General features: G+C 34.9%; 1 pseudogene; it reads left to right on the top strand.

Annotated features, from left to right (window-relative positions):
• Positions 1-5,456: 5,456 nt before the first annotated feature.
• On the top strand, positions 5,457-6,566 carry LOC107152737 (annotated as a pseudogene).
• The last annotated feature ends 2,201 nt before the right edge of the window (positions 6,567-8,767 follow it).

The raw sequence follows: 8,767 nt of genomic DNA on the forward strand, positions 1-8,767 counted from the left end.
CTTGCTGAGGTTTGGATATAGTTTATGCACTAAAGCTCATGTCCTGGAAGCTTGGCTCCCAGTGTGAAGATATTAAGATATTACTCAGCATTAAATGAAAATAAAATTCTGGCATTTGCAGGTAAATGTCTGGAGTTGGAGAATATCATGCTAAGCAAAGTAAGCCAATCCCAAAAAACCGAAGGGCAAATGTTTTCTCTTAAAAGTGGATGCTAATCCATAATGGAGGATGGGGGAATGGAAAGAATGAAGGAACTTTGTATAGGGCAAAGGGAAGTGCGGGAAGGGGAGGGAGCAGTGGGGTAAAAAATAATGGTGGAATGAGATGTACATCATCACCCCAGGCACATGTATGACTGCACAAATGATGTGACTCTTTATCATGTACAACCAGAGAAATGAAAAGTTGTGCTCCATCTGTGTGCAATGAATAGAATTCATTCTACTGTCATGTATAACTAATTAGAACAAATAAAAAATATTTTTTTTTAAAAAAAAGAGGTGATAGAACTTTCATGAAATGAGGTCTTGCATCAGTGGCACTACCCTCAGAAGGGATTACAGTGGTTCTTGTGCGACTCTAGTTAGTTCCTATAAAGGTGAGTTGTTTTAAAGGAGCAAGTCTAATCCTTGAATCACTCTATCTTTACTCACACATAATAAATAGGTGAGCTAGAATTTGAGCCTAGCTGCCAGGAAGTTTATGTACATGAAACAAAACACAATGGTGCTCACATTCAATTTAAATGAAACCATTCTGACATCCAAGTATACAGGAATAAGCATCTTAATTTTCCCTATGATCTTTATGTGTTTAAAAATACAATTTATAATATCAGAGCAAAGGTGAGGCCTGGGGCTCAGCTGGAGCAATACCATAGATGAGAGCTAAAGTAGGCTGGGTATGGGATGTCAAAAGGAAGCTATGGGAACTGGAAACATGGAAAACAGTGGTAGAAGAGAGGTAAATAGAGTGACCCACAGATTGAGCCTTGTTACTGAAACAGACAAAGGAAAATTATATCCCGAAATGTCTACTTTTCACTTTTTTTGTCCTTTAGGTTTTAGGGTTTTTTTTTCTCTTCAATTGTACATATTTAAGATATATAACTTAATGACTTAATACATGTACACAATGCAAAATCATTACCATAATCAAGCTAATGAACATATCCATCACTGTCTATTTTCTCTCTCCTTCTCCCTCTCTGTAGTAAGAACATTTAGAATCTGCCTCCTTATATTACTGTCATGTTCCTTCATCTTCTCAAACCTTTACCAAATTCAACTATTCAAATGCCTTTTTGTAAGTAGTTTGGCAAAATTTTTTAAAAAGGTGTTGAATTTCACATTCAGATTAACATGGTATGAATCACATATCTCATAAACTAGATGGGAAAATAATTCTTAAAAAAGAATAAAAGCAGTAGCCTACAAGCAGAGGAGAATGAGAAAGCATATGCCCCTAAGAAGTCACAAAAATCTCAATAAAGATGATGTGAACTTCAAAGGTAGAGAAAGAAGATAGCCAGAGTTAGAGATACAAAAAGCTAGCCCAAGGAATTTGAGGAAATTCTTTATATGTGGACACCATCTGAGAAAGATTTCAGATACCATATTTGGGTTTATTCCTTAATGGTAAATCATACAAATAAAATTGCTTATCACTCATTCAACAAGGTGTTGTGTAAACTTTCTTAACAATGTCTGCATGCCACTATTGCCTCAAAGCAGGTTTAGATATTGCCCACAGAATAAGCAAATGAAAGGTTTATCATGTAATATACATCCCAAATTAAACAGTGAAGTGTTGCTATAGAGATGTTGCTATAGAAATGTATAGTTAAAAAAAAATGTGCTTCCTGACAGTAATGAAACGGGCTGCTTTTTATTTAAATGTATTCTGATATGAAAGTAATAAGGTGCCTTTCAAATAATTCTTTTAAGCCTCTCATCAGTTCCTTTCCAGCTATGGCGCACCTTTGGAGTTATTAAAACTTAAGCTTTACTTGTCAAACCCCGACAGTTATTGTATCCTCTTAAAAGGGAATTGAAGCATCATGTAAAGACAGCAATGCCATCAGAGATGTGGTGTTTGAAAGTGAACCTGTCATGAATTCTAAGTGTGGCTCAAATAAAATCATCCCCTGCTATGTCAAACCAGGCCTCTGATAGCAAGAATACTTAACTATGTTCAATGGGGCTTAATGTTTTGTCAGTCATTTATGTTCAAGTTTAAAATATGCTTTCGACTAGAAGTCAACTTCTACTATAATGAATTACAATTCTCCAAAGGAAGAGCCCACCCCACTCCAACCAAGAAGTATCCACAGAAAACAGAGAATGCCCGTTTTCCTTTGCTCTTTTAACTAATAGAAACTGCAGTGCCCACCAGAAATTATCCTCCATATATATCATTATAATTATAAGCAAGAAACATGGTGAAATTCCATTTATTGTAAATAAAAATATCTAAGGTGGCTGGTGTTTTAGAGGACTTTTAATGGCTTGAAAAAAAAAGTTTGTCAATTGAAGAAATTTTAAGCAAACTGTTCTGACATCCAAGTATAAGGGAGTAAGCATCTTAATTCTTCCTATGATCTTTATTTGTTTAAAAACAGAACTTAGAGCACCGGCAAAGGTGAGGCCTAGGGCTTAGCTGGAGCAAGGCCATAGATGAGAGCTATAAATAAGATGGAAGTATAAATAAGTTTCAACTAAAGGCAAGGATATGTCTGCTTGTTGATTAACAAAAATGTAAAGGTCATCAAAGACAACTGCAGCTGCTGTCATAGGTGGCAAATAAGGGACACAAAAGAATAGAAAATTCTAAGGAATAGAAAATTATGTGACAAGAGGGGAAGGAAAGGCTATGCAAATTTAGTCTTTAGTATATCAATTCAGGAAGTGGAACTGGACAGGTAATAGAATATACATGATTATAAACCCAATCAGAACTTTGAGGGAGTAAGGGCAAGTTCGGGAGATGCTGTGGGTAATGGAGTTGTCATATCATGGATCTCAGACTACTGTGTTGCATATTGATTTCACACTTTTTACAAAGCTGTCACATAATAGGTGTGATTTCATTGAATAAATGATATCTCAGCCTTCTGAAGGTTCCACTGGATATCTGCAGTTGACCAGGCATATGGATGACAGAATAGGATAATAAGGGACATTCAATCTCAAACTGATTTTCTTCTAAGCCCTGCCTAGTTCTCCACTTCAAACCATGGAAACTCTGAGCCCTTTTGCAAAGTTCTTTGACTTAACAAACTTTAGCTTACTTAGGTATATAATGAGAATAATATTAATATGAGCTATAAAGAGCTTCTGAAGGGATTAATTAAGGATAGGGCATGAAAAATATTTAGCAAAGTGCTTCACAAATAGTAAGCTGTCAATGGTAGAGTACATAAAAATGTACTGTTGATTTAAATCAAATGGCTTTTTAAAACTTTTAATATTGAAATGATTTTTGACAAACAGAAGACTGACAAAAATAGAACACATTAACCAAAGGCCTATAACCTTTTCTGTAAAGGGTCAGGTAATAAATATAGGTTTTGCAGGCCGATGGCTTCAGTCACAATTACTCAACTTAGTACTGTGAAAGCAGTCACACAAGATGTAATACAGCCACAGTTCTGTTCTAATAAAACTTCACAATAACCAATGATGGGCTAAATTCAGTCCATGGGTCACAGTTTGCCAACCCCAAAACCAAACTAAAATCTTTATTCAGATATCATCAGTTTGGGCACTAATGTTTTTTTTTTTTTTTTTTTCTCTTCCAGGATTGGATCTGGGGTACCACATTACAACATCTCCCTGCACTCTGCCAGTCTGTGAATTTCATGGTCTTTCCTTGACCCTCACTAACAGGTGTTTTGAAGAATGTCCCTCAATGTACTTTGTCTTATGTTGTCAAATGATTATACTACTGGTGTGGTCAAATTTTTGAAATAATACCTAAAAATTGATATTCTCTCCTATAGCTTCATATCTGACATGCAATTGAAGAAAGCATAACTCTGGCAAGGCCAGCTATGATCACTTGGTGAAGGTAGTATTTGCGTAATCCCTCCAATATAATTTTTTTTCCTTTCAAAACTATTTGTTAGGGGCAAATCTTAAGTCTAGACCCTAAAGGGGAAAGGAATCAAGCTCTGCCTCCTGGAGGTAAGACTATCAAAGAATTTGTAGATTTATGCTGAAAATACCACAATAATCAATGACTATTTTTGTAGAGATACTGTGAGGCTGTGCAAATATCCTCTTCTTACTCTCTGGTATTTTGTCCATTGAATTTAGTAAGCATCTTTGTCTTGTCTGCAATAATTACTACAGAAGTGTACTACCAATCATATCTACTTTCCTCCTTCCTCTACATTTATTGATTGGAGTCTTGTGGAGAATGTTTATCATTTCTTTCCATTTATGTGCATTCATTCAGTCAGTCAGTCAGTCATGTATTCCCATATGCACTGAAGGATATCCATTTTAGTTTTGGTTTATCATTCATTACTACTGTTATTTATTTTGCTTCTCAAAATTTTCAGCTTAGACTGCTGGGGGCTTTTTGGAGAAGGCTTCAGTTGTACTTCATTGTGCTTCCCTGTTTTTATTACTTCTTTTTCTCCTGTTGTTTGGTTTTGTTTTCCTTTAAGCCCTTCCTAACTTTCTGTTACTACAAAACATCGCAGGCTCATCTTTATTTTTCTGTCCCAAATCTAGAATCAGCCATTCCCTCAAGGCACCCATGTTTATTTTATTGGTGGATAAATGATACTTGGAGACCAAGATCTGGGCGCTGGTTGTATTGCCCCTGACACTTTAATACTTCTAGCACTCTCACAGAACAGAGCCAGGAAGCCTAGGTGTGCATTTACACCCATGTGCATGCACATATCTCTAATTTAGAATAACCAAATAAAAGACAGGAGGCCCAGTTAAAACTGAATTTCAGATAAACAATGAATTTTTAATATACATATGTCCTAGTTATCATATAGGGCATGATTATACTAAAAAAAAATATTCTTGCTTATCTGGAATTCACATTTAACTGGAAGTCCTGCATTATTACTTGCTAAATATAACAACCATAATATTTATTTCTGAGTGTATATTAAACATGAATTAATATTGACCAGCAATTCTAATCTAGCACCACAGGGTTCATGCTAGCCTCCCTTAACTTGCTTCTTTGTGACTTTTCTCTTTGACAGTGAAGACCTTGGTTCTCATTATCTATAATATATGTGCTTATTTGTTCAGCCCTACTTTACACATAAAGTAGTTTAAGAATAACAAAAACATATCCGTATAGAAAACAAATTGATCAACTAGAGTACAGCTTTTGGTAGTCAATTTTTATTTTTAGCTTATAGTATCTAATAAAAATTTTAAAAATTTGGGTCAGTTCTTCTCCTTTGCCTTTGGTGAATTTTTACTATATAATATAATATGATATACCTTGAGGTATTTTTTCAAAGTCTCCATTTCATTATGGAATACTCCTTTGGTTAATTTTTTGCATATAAAAAAGCATAAAAAGTCATTCTTTATTGCTTAAAGTTTAAGCATTCTTTGTAATTTACAGTCCCATGGGTTTAACAAGTAAATTCAGTTTTGTAATCACCACCACAATATCACACAGAACAGTGCAATCCAGAGCTGAGGTGGCCGCAGCAGCTGTGGAGGATGCAGTCAGGGTCCTGGCTTCCGCCCTATTCCCACCATGGTGACAGTCGCTGAGCTCCTGGTGCTCCTGGCCATAGCCTCAGGCTACTTGATCAGCATCCACACGCAAGCCAAGTAGTGTTTCTTCAGCTGGACCCCTTGGGCACTAAGATGAGCCTCGTCTTAGAGGTGGCAGAGAGCAGCTTCCTGGACATTAACATGGAGATTACAGGCCCTGACAATAAAAGAATTTATAAAGGAGACCACGAGTGGGAAATACACATTTGCTGCTCACATGGACAGAACATATAAGTTTTGCTTTAGTAGTAGGATGTCTATCATGACTCCCAAGATAGTGATGTTCCCGTTGATGTTGGGGAGGCTCCAGAAGGACAAAACGTGGAAACAGAAGTTCACTAGAACATGCTAGAAGAAATGATTAATGAACTAGTGGTGACAGTAACTGCTGTAAAGCATGAACGGGAGTACGTGGAAGTCAGGGAGAGCCATCAATTACAACACAACCAGCAGAGTGGTTCTTTGGTCCTTCTTTGAAGCTCTTGTTCTAGTTGCCGTGACATTGGGACAAATCTACTACCTGAAGAGATTTTTTTTTAATGTCTGGAGAGTTGTTTAAAAGGCCTTTTCCTGATGATCCCAAACTCATAATTCATTTGTTTACCAACCATCTTGGTCATAATAATGTCCTTAGTTTCTACATTGTTATTTTCTGAACTGTACTTTCACAGCTTATGTTTCTTTGTGATTAATAGATACTGGGGGGGGAAAAAAAACTTCTTAGGAAAGTTGTAGTGAAAATTTGACATTTGATTGGCATAAAATTTCTTATTTGTATGTTGCCTCTGTTACACAGGTCCTTCCAGAACTCAAACACTGTAAATGAAATATAGAAGTATAGTCTTTATTATGTCTTATTTCACTTTTATTTTTGTAATAAATGCAGCTTGTTTAGAAAATCAGCACAGAGCCTGATAGTATTTTACTAAAATGGCTGCATTCTTTGGATTCCCTCATCCTGTGGTTCAGGTCAGTAATGATTCATTTTATTGAGTCATCACATGAAGAAATAGTCTATATCTTAACATTTTCTGCCCAGCCTGATAGCTGTGCTGACTGGGGAGTGTACTACGAGGCTGGGTGTGTTTATACTTTGTCTTTTGTTTGTTTATTTGTTTGTTTTAAACATGAGACTTGTCCCACATTTTTACATTTGACTTTAGGACTCAATCACATCTGCTTAAAATGATGACACAAGGAGCTTATAATCTTTTTTTGTTTGTTTTTGCCTGACCTCAAAAGAAGTCTCTGGTAAAGCTGGTTCTCTGGGTGTTTGAGCAAATGCTTTCCACACTGGCACGGCACATCCCCTTTTTCACACTTGGCACCTAGAAAGTAATCATTCACACAACTGGAAAAATCTGATGCCAAAAGGTTAAAGCCTCTTGGGTTTCATTATAGTGATCTACAGTCTCTATTTGATTTTTGAGCAAGTCTTTTGAGCCACTTTAAGACACTGAGTATCAGTGTCAATACTAGGGTTTCTGTTTTTATTTCTCATGGGCCTTTCTTTGTTGGTACATGTGAATTTTGTTTTATATAAAATGAAAGGACTTTCTCTTGATCTCCGATGATGGGTTTAAAATTAAAGGAGCATCTGGTTTTGGTGTGGAAATGATCCAGGATTATGTCATGACCAATGTATATTAGTTACTTGGCAGATTGTTTTGAATATTTGCAAAGGGAAAATTACAAAACAAGTTTTATATGATTAATTTAAATTTGTTACAGGTTTTGATTTTCAGGACTATTTTTCAACCTTGGGTGAAAATACTTGCAACCGTTTATTGGTAGGTGACTGTTTCACCTTAGGACAACTGTCACATATCAATTCTCTCTCTGTGTGTATATGTATGTGTGTGTGTGTGTGTGTGTGTGTGTGTGTGTGAGAAAACACTTCAAAATTGTATTAAAAGTGTAAGTTTTTATATACACCAGGTTCAATAAATAAATAATTCTAAAGAAAGAAAGAAAGAAAGAGAGAAAGAAAGAAAGAAAGTTCAATTACCCTGTAAGTCACCTTATACAACCACTATTGTCAAACCTCACTCTTAACTTCAATCTCTGGCAAGGCCTGATCTATTTTTTATTGGTATGGTTTACCCAGAATGCTGTATATAGAAAAATCACATATTGTAGTCTTTTGAGTCTATTTTCTTTCATTTGGCAAAGTATACTTAAGAGTCATCATTCCTACTGTTGTCTGAGTCAATGGTTCACTCTTTTTATTGATGAGTAGTATTTCATTGTTGGATGTACTACAGTTTTGTTATCTGTTTATGTTTTGAAAGATATCTAGGTTGTTTTCAGTTTTCAGAGACAATAAATTTTCACATATAATTTTATGTGTGAACATAATTCTTTTACTTTTGAAAATTTATGATAAAGACTTATGTATGGTCATTATGTGCTTAACTTCATAAGAAAATTCTGTTTCCAGAGTGACTGTAACATTTAGTATTTCCATCAGCAATGAATTTCCAATTGCTCTGTGTTCTCATCAGAACTGCATATTACAGATTTCAAAAATTTTGCTATTCTAATAAATCTGCAATGATATTATATTATGGCTTTAATTTCCACTGCTCTAATAAATAATTATGTTAAACATCTTCCTATGTTTATTTGCCATTTTTATATCCTCTTTGCCCATTTTAAAATTTAATCATTAAATAGAATTCTATCAGTCTTGTATTTTAGAAATAAGGCATTTATAAAATATATGATTTGCAAATACTTCCTCTCAAGCTATATGCTGTCTTTTCTTTTTCTTAACAATGTCCTTTGCAGAAAAAAGTTTTCATTTTGATCAGTAACAGCACATTAATTTTTCTTTTAGAAATTATGTTTTTGGCTGTATAGTTTTTTGCTGTATAGTTTCATAGTTTATTGTATCTATAAACTCATTACTAACCCAAGTTCATGAAGATTTGTTCCTATTTATTCTAGAAGTTTGATAGTTTTATAGTTTATACTTAGGACTATGATCCATTTTCAGTCA

Source organism: Marmota marmota, unplaced genomic scaffold, assembly GCF_001458135.2.
Source record: "Marmota marmota marmota unplaced genomic scaffold, marMar, whole genome shotgun sequence".
NCBI lineage: Eukaryota > Metazoa > Chordata > Mammalia > Rodentia > Sciuridae > Marmota > Marmota marmota.